We start from the raw sequence: 9,296 nt of genomic DNA on the forward strand, positions 1-9,296 counted from the left end.
TTGTTCTTGTATGTACAGTTGTGTGTGGCCATCACAATGTCAATGATGTCAATATATCCTTCAGTGATATGTTCGTCATTGATGATCCACATGATCTTTCAGTATTTTATTTTTGTGTTTTTATATCATAAACCACACGGTGATCCTCAGGTGAAGGGGAATATAGAAATAACAACAACAACTATGATGATGGAATAGCTCACTACTAAATTCGGTCCAGCTTATCACGTACTTCCTGCCGGTGACTGACTGATTCATAGAATCATGGGACAGAGTTGGAAGGGACCATAAGGGTCATTTGGTCGAAACCCCGGCAGTGCAGGAACCTTTTGCCAATATGGGGGCTCAAGGCCACAACCATGAGATTAACTGAATTGACTGGAAAGCTATTAAATCACTCTTATGCAGTGCTCTTTTCTCTAAAAAAAAATGTTTAGGGGTACTCTCATTTTGGCTGCTCCCCCTCGCCCTTGCCCCCTTCCTCCCCCCTAACTGCCTCCCAACCCCCGAATGAGGAAATCGAGGAAGGGCGATGGCGGGGTCGGCTTGAGTGAGAAGGGGCGAGGGCTCGCCAGCTGGCTCTAGCCTGGCAAGAGGAGGAGGAGCGCTATCACCTTCACTGCAGCCGCCCTAGACTCCCCTCCCTGGGCACTGGTGGGGAGAATGAGAAAGCTCCAGTCTGTGCTGCTACTGCGGAGACAGCTGGCATGTTGGTCCATCTGTTGGTCGGTTGGGGCAACACAAAATGTTTAGGGGTACACATACCCCTGCATCTCCCCAGAAAAAAAGCACTGCTCTTATGAATGGAACAATGATCATAAGCCACTTAGTGCCCCTCCAGAGTTGGAGAAGTGGAACTGGATGTGAGCCAATCTGCAGCAGCACTGGGCAGATGATTGTGTATTGCACCCTAGTCTTGAACAGCAAGCAACTTTATGATTCTATGATTCTATGAAATTTATAAAGTCCAACCCACTGCAATGGGGGAATCTCAACTAAAGCATCCATGACAGATGGCCATCCAACCTCTGCTTAAAAACTTCTAAGGAAGAAGAGGCCACCATCTTCCGAGGGAGTCCATTCCAAAGCAGCTTACTTCCACGTAAGAAATAGATTTAGGATTGCAGCCTTTTAATTCTTGTATACCAAACACTTTGGTACCGTAAATAAAACATAATTTCCCTTATGTGTTTCACCTAATGCCCTACTGCATTGTTTCCCAAAGTGATACTTACTACTCCTCACATGAAAATAATACTAGTTTTAATAAAAACTATGAGAAAACAAAATAAAAATTCCTGGTGCGTGCCCTTTGAAACCCTTTCATGTACCCCCATGTAGCATTTGAGACATTTGCATGCACAAATGACAGCTTCACGAATAGAAATTCTGGGGTTTGTGTGTGTGTGTGTGTGTGTTACAATCATGAGGAACCCAAAAGGGTAATGTGCACTGGGTGAAGGCATCCCTGCCCATATCTGATGCGCACAACACCATGCAAATGTGGCCTGGGACACAGCAGGGGAGGAGGCTGATCTCACCGCATTTTAAGTCACCAGTGTGAACATCCTACGAGTGTTCGCCTCTACATCTTTGTGATTTCTTCTCAGTCAATCAGCAAAAGCACAAAGACTCCTGCACTGTCTCCTTCAGAGGAAACTTCCCATACAAAGGTCACCACGGAACTCCCATTTTTCAGCAAAGGGGAAATGAACAGATTCTGCACAGTGAATATTGTACAAACCTTGGGTGATGCTGGGCAAGGCACAGACGACTTCTCCACCTACATCTGTTCCTGTCCCCTTTTGATAATGCTTTGATGAATGAATATTGAAATTGATAGATCAAAGAAGGGAACGTACTAAAATTCAATTGAAAGAGATGAAAATAACATTATGCATCATTTGAGGCAGCCAGAGATGTCACAACAGAAAATGAATGTAGAAAAATAAGGCTATTTTTTCCTCCTCCTAAGGAGCCTGCATTAGAGTGTGCCAGGCTTATTATTCAGTAGAAATGTATTGATTTTGCTTGACTAATTGGGCTGCTCATATTAAATATAATCTCAGAAATGTAATCTTTGCCATTCCGTTAAATGTCAACCTCGTTTGGTTGCCTATGCTTGCTAGGATGGCCGCTCTGAAAGGAAGATGAAAGAGTCATTTTCTAGCAGCCGTGGTGGCCCCTGAACTCTCAGAAAGCCCAAGGATGCAGCCACATGGCTGTGTGGAAGGAGGCAGGCAGGCAGGCAGGCATCCACTTGATCTCTGTGCCTACTGTCATCTTGGGCCTGTTCTGGCTCCCAACATTGTCCACCCTGCAGGTGGCAATACTTGTGGCACCACCACCAGTAGAGAAGCGCACTGGTGGGATTTGGACTTGGAGCCTGTTAAAATGAAGAAGTGTGTTCTGGAAAGGAAATATCTGCTTCTTCAAGATGCTTCCACTTGAACTGTGGATTTGGAATGCAAGTGCCAAACCCACATACTGCTGACATGTTTTGAACAAAGGGTCACAAATTTAATGGACATCTTTGTTTCCATAAATAGTGGCTGCCTCTTCATGAAGGTTATTCCAGGAAGTTGTAAATGGAGAAGAGCAACAAGTTGGGAACCATGTTAGGAATAAAGAAAACTATCGAGTCAGAGGTCACGTGTCCCTCACATATTGCTGGAAGAACAGTCTAGAAATCAAGGATGGCTTTGCAGCCGAATCAACAACTGTCTTGGCAGACTGAGCATCGTGCATCGTAGACAAACAAGGCAAAGATTTGTTCAACAGGTGGTAGAAGGTGTTTGCTGCACACACTGCAACTAACTCTGTTTTGTTCTTTTTCTGCTTTGTTTTGAAAAAAACAAACGTTAATGAAAATGATTAACATAATTTTCCAGTGAATCAGACAGTGTCCACACATTCACAGAGTGACTGTACTGTTGTGGTCAATTGTACTCCTTGGAAGCAATAAATATAACACATTTTGCAACTATCTGCCAGGGGAGAGTTCTTCCCCCCCCCCACTGCCATCTGTATGGATATTTTTCCAAGCCTTTTGAGCTCTAACAGAGCTCCTCCTCCCACAAGTCGCTGGCTTTGCTGCCCTTTGAAGCACTTGCAGCCCAAACCCAGATGTGCTTGTTTGGCAAAGACACAGTCACAAGTCTCCTCTTGGGACCCATTGAGTATACTGGGGCTTCAATCCTGGTAAATATGTGCTGGAATGCAACCTTGGGAGGTCAGAGGGCTATGACCATCTTGACAACATTTTCTCTTTTCCCCAAAGCAGAGAAACATTTCTGTTTGCTTCCCTGCTGGGTGGTACCAGTTTGGGTGGTCCATGGTTGTTGTGTTTAGTTTCGGGGCTGATGTAACTGGAATTTTCTGCTGCTGCTGCTTAAGATTAAAAACTTTGGTATTTGGGCAGTGTTTGGACCCATCCCACTCTCTATCCTATTGTCTCTGGGTTATGGTCCAACTAGTCCAGCATCCTTTTCTCACAGTAGCCAATCAGATGCCCATGGAAAGTCCAAAAGCAGGACCTGAGTGCAACAACACTATCCTCACTCCTGATTCCCAGCAACTGGCATTCAGAGTCCTACTGCCTCCAACAGTGGAGGTAGAGTATAGCCATCACGGCTAGGAGCCATCAGAGGCAGATTTAGGGCAGTACAATCAGTTTTGCCGCACTGGGCACCAAGCCCAGGGGGCGCTGCAGGGCATCACAACTATTGCGTAGTGAACTGAGCAGAACAGGAGGCAAGGGGGTACTGAAATTTGGCCTCTCACAGGTCGCTGCTGAAATTTGAAAGACCAAAGTCCGCCCCTGTATCCATTGATAGGCATATTTTCCATGAAACAAATGCAGTGGTACCTCTGGATGCGAATGGGATCCGTTCCGGAGCCCCGTTCACATCATGAGCAGAAGGCAACCCATGTCTGTGTGTCTGCGCGTGCACAGGATGTGATTCGCCACGTCTGCGCATGCATGTGATGTCATTATGAGCGTCTGCGTGAGCGGCGAAACCTGGAAGTAACCCGTTCCGTTACTTCCGGGTCGCCGCGGGACGCAACCTGAAAATGTTCACCCTGAAGCAACTTTAACCCGAGGTATGACTGTGGTTGCAATCTTTCTCCCAGATATACAAAGCAGGTGGTAGAGAAACTAAAGCAGCAACTGTTTGGTAAGCCTAACCTTTTTTTGTGGCGGTGGTAGTGGGGAACAGACTGTAAAAGAGAAATAAATATAGATAGAATATGTGCTTGCGAAGCTTTTATGTAATGCCAGCAATTTCCCCTTCCTGTTCTGGAAAAAAAGAGGAGGCCAGACTCTGTGATGCAGGCTGGGCTTTGCTCTTTCAATCGACTGAGTCAAATGCCATCAAATTACAAAGAGCCGCACAGAGATCTAAAGGACACGTAATGACAGTGTTCTATCCTTCTCTGGTGGTGGGAAAGAGAGGGAAAATTGTACCAGGGTTTAGATGGGACTTTGATAGCAGTTATTAATGGAGATTTAAGGGATATTTTTAAACCACAAAGCACAGGTGCAACACTAAACATGCATCCACTGGCAAGGGCTAGCATGTTTTCACTTCCTCCCCCCCACCCCACCGCCACTCTGGCTCCTCTGAGACAATACCTGCTAGGTAGACTGAAATGGCAAATGGGGTTATGAGCAAAAATAAATAAAAGTCAGTGAAGTTTCTTCTTGCAGATAATGTCATGTTAAAGAAATATTCCAACAGCATCACTCTTACAAAATGTAAAACTGAAAAAGAGCCGCTTGCTACAAAGAGAGACAGAAAGACAAAGAAAGAAAGAAAGAAAGAAAGAAAGAAAGAAAGAAAGAAAGAAAGAAAGAAAGAAAGATGTAAGGGGGGGGGTGTCTCTGTTTTGAAGACCCAGAAGACTTGAGGACATCTGCCCTATTGCCTTGTATCAGGAACAGTAGACATAGCCAACTGCTGCCCATTGCTCCACGCAGCAGTGGTCCTTATCGTGCTGTGAAACATGGCTTACCACATGGATCAGTCAGTTTTCTATAGTTTCATGAGTGGGCCAGGGCTGGTGGTGTTCTGAGACAAAGCTCTTGGTACATCAAGGGTAGCTCAGGCAGAAGAATGTCAGCACACTTTTACACCCAGGTGTCTAGTTCCTGGGCCTGGTGAGCTAAGTTATTGGCTCTGTTCATTGGCAGCAGTGGTGCTGATGAGCACCCAGTCCTCCTTTGACAAGCATTCACTGTGCACAGAAAATAAGCCGACTTGGTTCTCCCTTCCAGAGTCTCTGATTTGAGACTCTTGGTGCTTTACCAGATGGCTCTAAAAGAAAGTTCTGTGGTGGCATGGAGCTAATCACCCAATCAGCATGGCAAACCATTCCATACAATTGTGTTGTAATACATTGTGAGATGGCCTCTATTAATTGTTTGTTGCTCTTCTCACTAAAGGTGCTCACAGGTTTCTTATACGTTGGCCACTCGGCTGGACTAGGTGGACCTTTGGCCTAGTCCAGCAGAGCTTCCCTCATATCCTTATGTGTGATGCCCAAGTAGGTAAATATGATCAGGGTGAAGCACCCTGGGCTGAAGCCCAGAAAGAGGGAAAAAAGGCCTCAAACAACAACCGCCTCACCAGCTTGTAGTCAAAGCATTTGCCAGCAGAAACACAAATGAGCAGCAGACTGAGTACCTTCCCATCTTCTGTCATCCAAAACATCCACGAGGGGGCTAAGGTTCCCTTTGCTCCTTTGGCCTAATCGAGCTCCTGTGACCCAGAGGAACCTGTTGCCATTTGCCTGCCTTTTTCTATCACTTCCTTCTTCTGTGCTTCTCAGGTCTGTGCACTGAATGGTGATGAACTGTCATTGCCATAGCAACAGCTGTTGATTTCCCAGTTCCCTTAACAACCCAATGCAGGGTGATGCAAAGTGTTTGTTTGTTTGTTTGTTTTCTTTCTTGCTTGCTTGTTGTCTCTGATGTGTCTGTAGAATCAGGGCTGTTGAGAATTCCTTTCCCATCTCCTGACTGTGCCTTGACATCAGAGGTGACTGTTGTTTGTTGGAACTTGTTCAGAGTAGAGGGTTGCACTACAAGAGGGACACGTTATGTTCTATTCAACTTACTTTTGAGTTGTTCCACTGTTAAGGAGAACTAACAGGGTCACACTCCCCTGTCTCTCACCTGACAAAAGGTCAACAGTCAGGACAACCAAGGATGCTTCAGTGCCGAAACCAAGCCTGAAACCAGACCAGAATGGATTTAGATAATCTGCTCCTTCTAGGCATACCTGCAGCTGCTTTGCCAGCCCTCTCTGAAACACCTTGCCCAGGATGGGAATATTAGAGACTGGACAGTAGTTTTCATAAACCTCTGGCCAAGGACCTCTTCAAGAGGGGTTGCATCCCCACCTTTTTCAAGGCAGTGGGCATAAGTCGCTCCTGTAGTGAGGCACTGAGCACACCCTGGCCCCCTCCAGCCATTCATTCCCCTTTGCCCAGATTTTACCAGCCATGATGGATAGGGACCAAGAGGACATGGAGTCAGCTTCACTGCTACAAGTGTCCTGTCCAAATTCTTGGACTGCAGCAACTGAAACCAATCCCATGACCTGTAATTTGACTGTGCTCCAGGGACATCCAACACTCCTAAACCTGTTTTGGAATGAAGTTCAGCACAGAACTGAGTAATTCCCCCCCCCTCAAAAAAAAGGTGACTTGTAAATCTCTCACAGTAGGCTATTGAGTGGTCCATGGTCACTGATGCTACACTGATCTGGATCAGCTGGTTTATCAGCGGGAATGATGGTTATGAAAATGGTTTCCTTAAATAAGTGAAGGAAGTCACATCCATTGTTTCTGCTAAAAGGTGAAGGAGGCTTTGAGGATACAGTGATGCTGACTGGAAGACACTCTTACCTGAAACTTCCCTTCCACACACACAGTAGAAGAGCATCAAGTATGGAGTGAAGACTAGATAGAAGTGAGAAGAATGAATATGGTTCTTTCTCATAAGCTTTGAATTGTTTTCCTCTGTTCATCCTTCTGTGGAAGGTCTCAGCCAAACCCCATCCAGAGGGAATCTGTGGGTGAAGCCCCTCTTGTTGAAAAAAAAAATCCATTCATTTGTAGCTTCAGATCTTCAGGCCACGCAGTTACAATGCCTAACTGATCAATCCTCTTCCTTGTAATGTAATTGCATTTCAATAGATAGGCTTATCACCAAGACTTCATTTTCTGACAATTTCCAAGGTATATTAAAGGGAGTACAAAACAGCTAATAGGTCAACAAGCAGAAGCTTGTGCATGGTGAAACCTTTGTTTAGCATGCTTAGGTTGGTTGCTTTCTGCTCCATTCCCCAATATAGTAAAAAGCAAATTGCTCTAAAAATAGCAAACAAGTGTTCATGTTTCCCTTCCAAGTTACATGCCCAACAAACATCGACTCCATCCAGCACCTATTTGGCAGGGGAGGGAAGTTGGCATAGATGCCAGGCAGGGCTTGGTTCAAGTTAGTGATGTGACTCAACCCTTGGCTGAGATGTTGAGGATGACCACGATACTTAAATTTGTATGGCACTTTCAAATTTCTGACGAGCTATCGTTCTCTCATTACAGTTCCTAACAAAAGCCATGTAAGATACAGCAAGTATTATCATCCCCCATATTGGAGATGTGGGGTCTGAGGCTTGAGAAAGTGACCACGTTGTGAGTATATGGCAGAGCTAAGATTCAAACCAGGGACTTCCTGGTTCACAATTTCTAAGTCACAGTACTATAGCATCCCTCCTAAAGAAAGATCCCCAAGTTGGGGAGCGGGTTTTGCAACACACCTGCAAAAGCTGTCAGCTTTATAAAAGTTCTCCACCTGGGTGGAGAATGTTAGTGTAAAAAATAGTGTATTGAGTTGTTGGGAAGAGGGAAGGTCTCTGGACTTATTTCTTTGAATAAGACGTATTAAGCAAGATGCTGGCACAGTGTCTGTTGCCTGAACTGTTTGCCTCCATAATTGCAGGTTGGCTATTCTACATGTAAGTGTCTGGGGTCCATTTTACACTTCATGGGCTGGGCATCTTGTGGATCCAATCAAGTGGAGCTTCCTAGCTGCCTGAGTGCTATGAAATTCATGCCATTTAGTCTTATTATTATACAGGCACCCAAATCTCAGTGGCTGCTTCCCAAGAGGGTCCCTTTTGTCTCTAATTATACAGGCAGTATTATGTACACATGAATCACTGACTTTGCAATGCTTCTCAAAATAGATAAATGCCTGCAAAAGTCGGGAATGAAACCCTGTTGTTTACAGCAGGCAGGGCAGGTATTTTGGGATGAATGGTTTCATTCTTTCCTGTCTAATTGCTTTCCTCTCCAACTCATTCACAGAATGCCAGGGGTGAGACCATTTTCCCATTGCGAGTGACAATGGATTGGCTGGGGACAGACAGAAACCAAGTCCCGGCTCTGATATTTTTAGGAGGGAGCTGGATTTTGCCGCTGTTTTTTATAAGGATAGTCGAGTGGGGAACTATTCTGCCTCTGAATTGCCTCCTTTGTTTCTGCCTGATTGATTTCCTGGAATTCTTACATAACTGGGTTGCCACTTAGAAAAAAAAGAATAAGCAGCACCTGTGTAATTGAAGTCAGCAGTGCCGGCAAAGGAAGATCTGCAAACAGGAGGCTGCTTTCTTAGAAACCCATCAGTTTTCCAGTTTATGTGTAGTTAAAGCCATTAAACTTTACCGTCTGGCAGCCTGAATTGCTACCATTATTATTTTTACTTTTTTTCCGAAAAAAGGTTTATTGTTTACTTTTTTGCAGTTTCACTGGGCAACTGAACCTGAGAACCATCCAAGTCCCATGAAAGACACACCCATTACTTGCTGATGTTATAAAAACAATGCTGGGGAGGAGAATGGAAGGCTTCCCTCTGTGGAGTTAGACCATTGGTCACTTTGGACCTGTATCAACAGCAGTGACTGGTAGAACTTCTCCAGGCATTCAGAGAGGGGTTCTTTCTAACCCTACCTGGAAATGCCAGGGATTGAACTGCCTCATACTATATGGATGGGAAGGGCTGTAGCTCAGTTGTACTACCTCTACTTTGAATGCAGAAGTTTCCAAGCTCAGTCCCCAGGATCTCCAGGTAGGGCTAGGAGGGGACCTTGTCTGAAATCTTGGAGAGTTGCTGCTTGTCACTGTAGACAATACTAAGCTAGGTGAACCAATGCTTTGATGTAGTATAAGTCAATTTCTGTGTTCCTACTTTCAGATTTGGAGGCACTATGCCTTTCTGGCTACCAATT

This window comes from Podarcis filfolensis, assembly GCF_964270895.1.
Source record: "Podarcis filfolensis genome assembly, chromosome: 3".
Taxonomy (NCBI): domain Eukaryota; kingdom Metazoa; phylum Chordata; class Lepidosauria; order Squamata; family Lacertidae; genus Podarcis; species Podarcis filfolensis.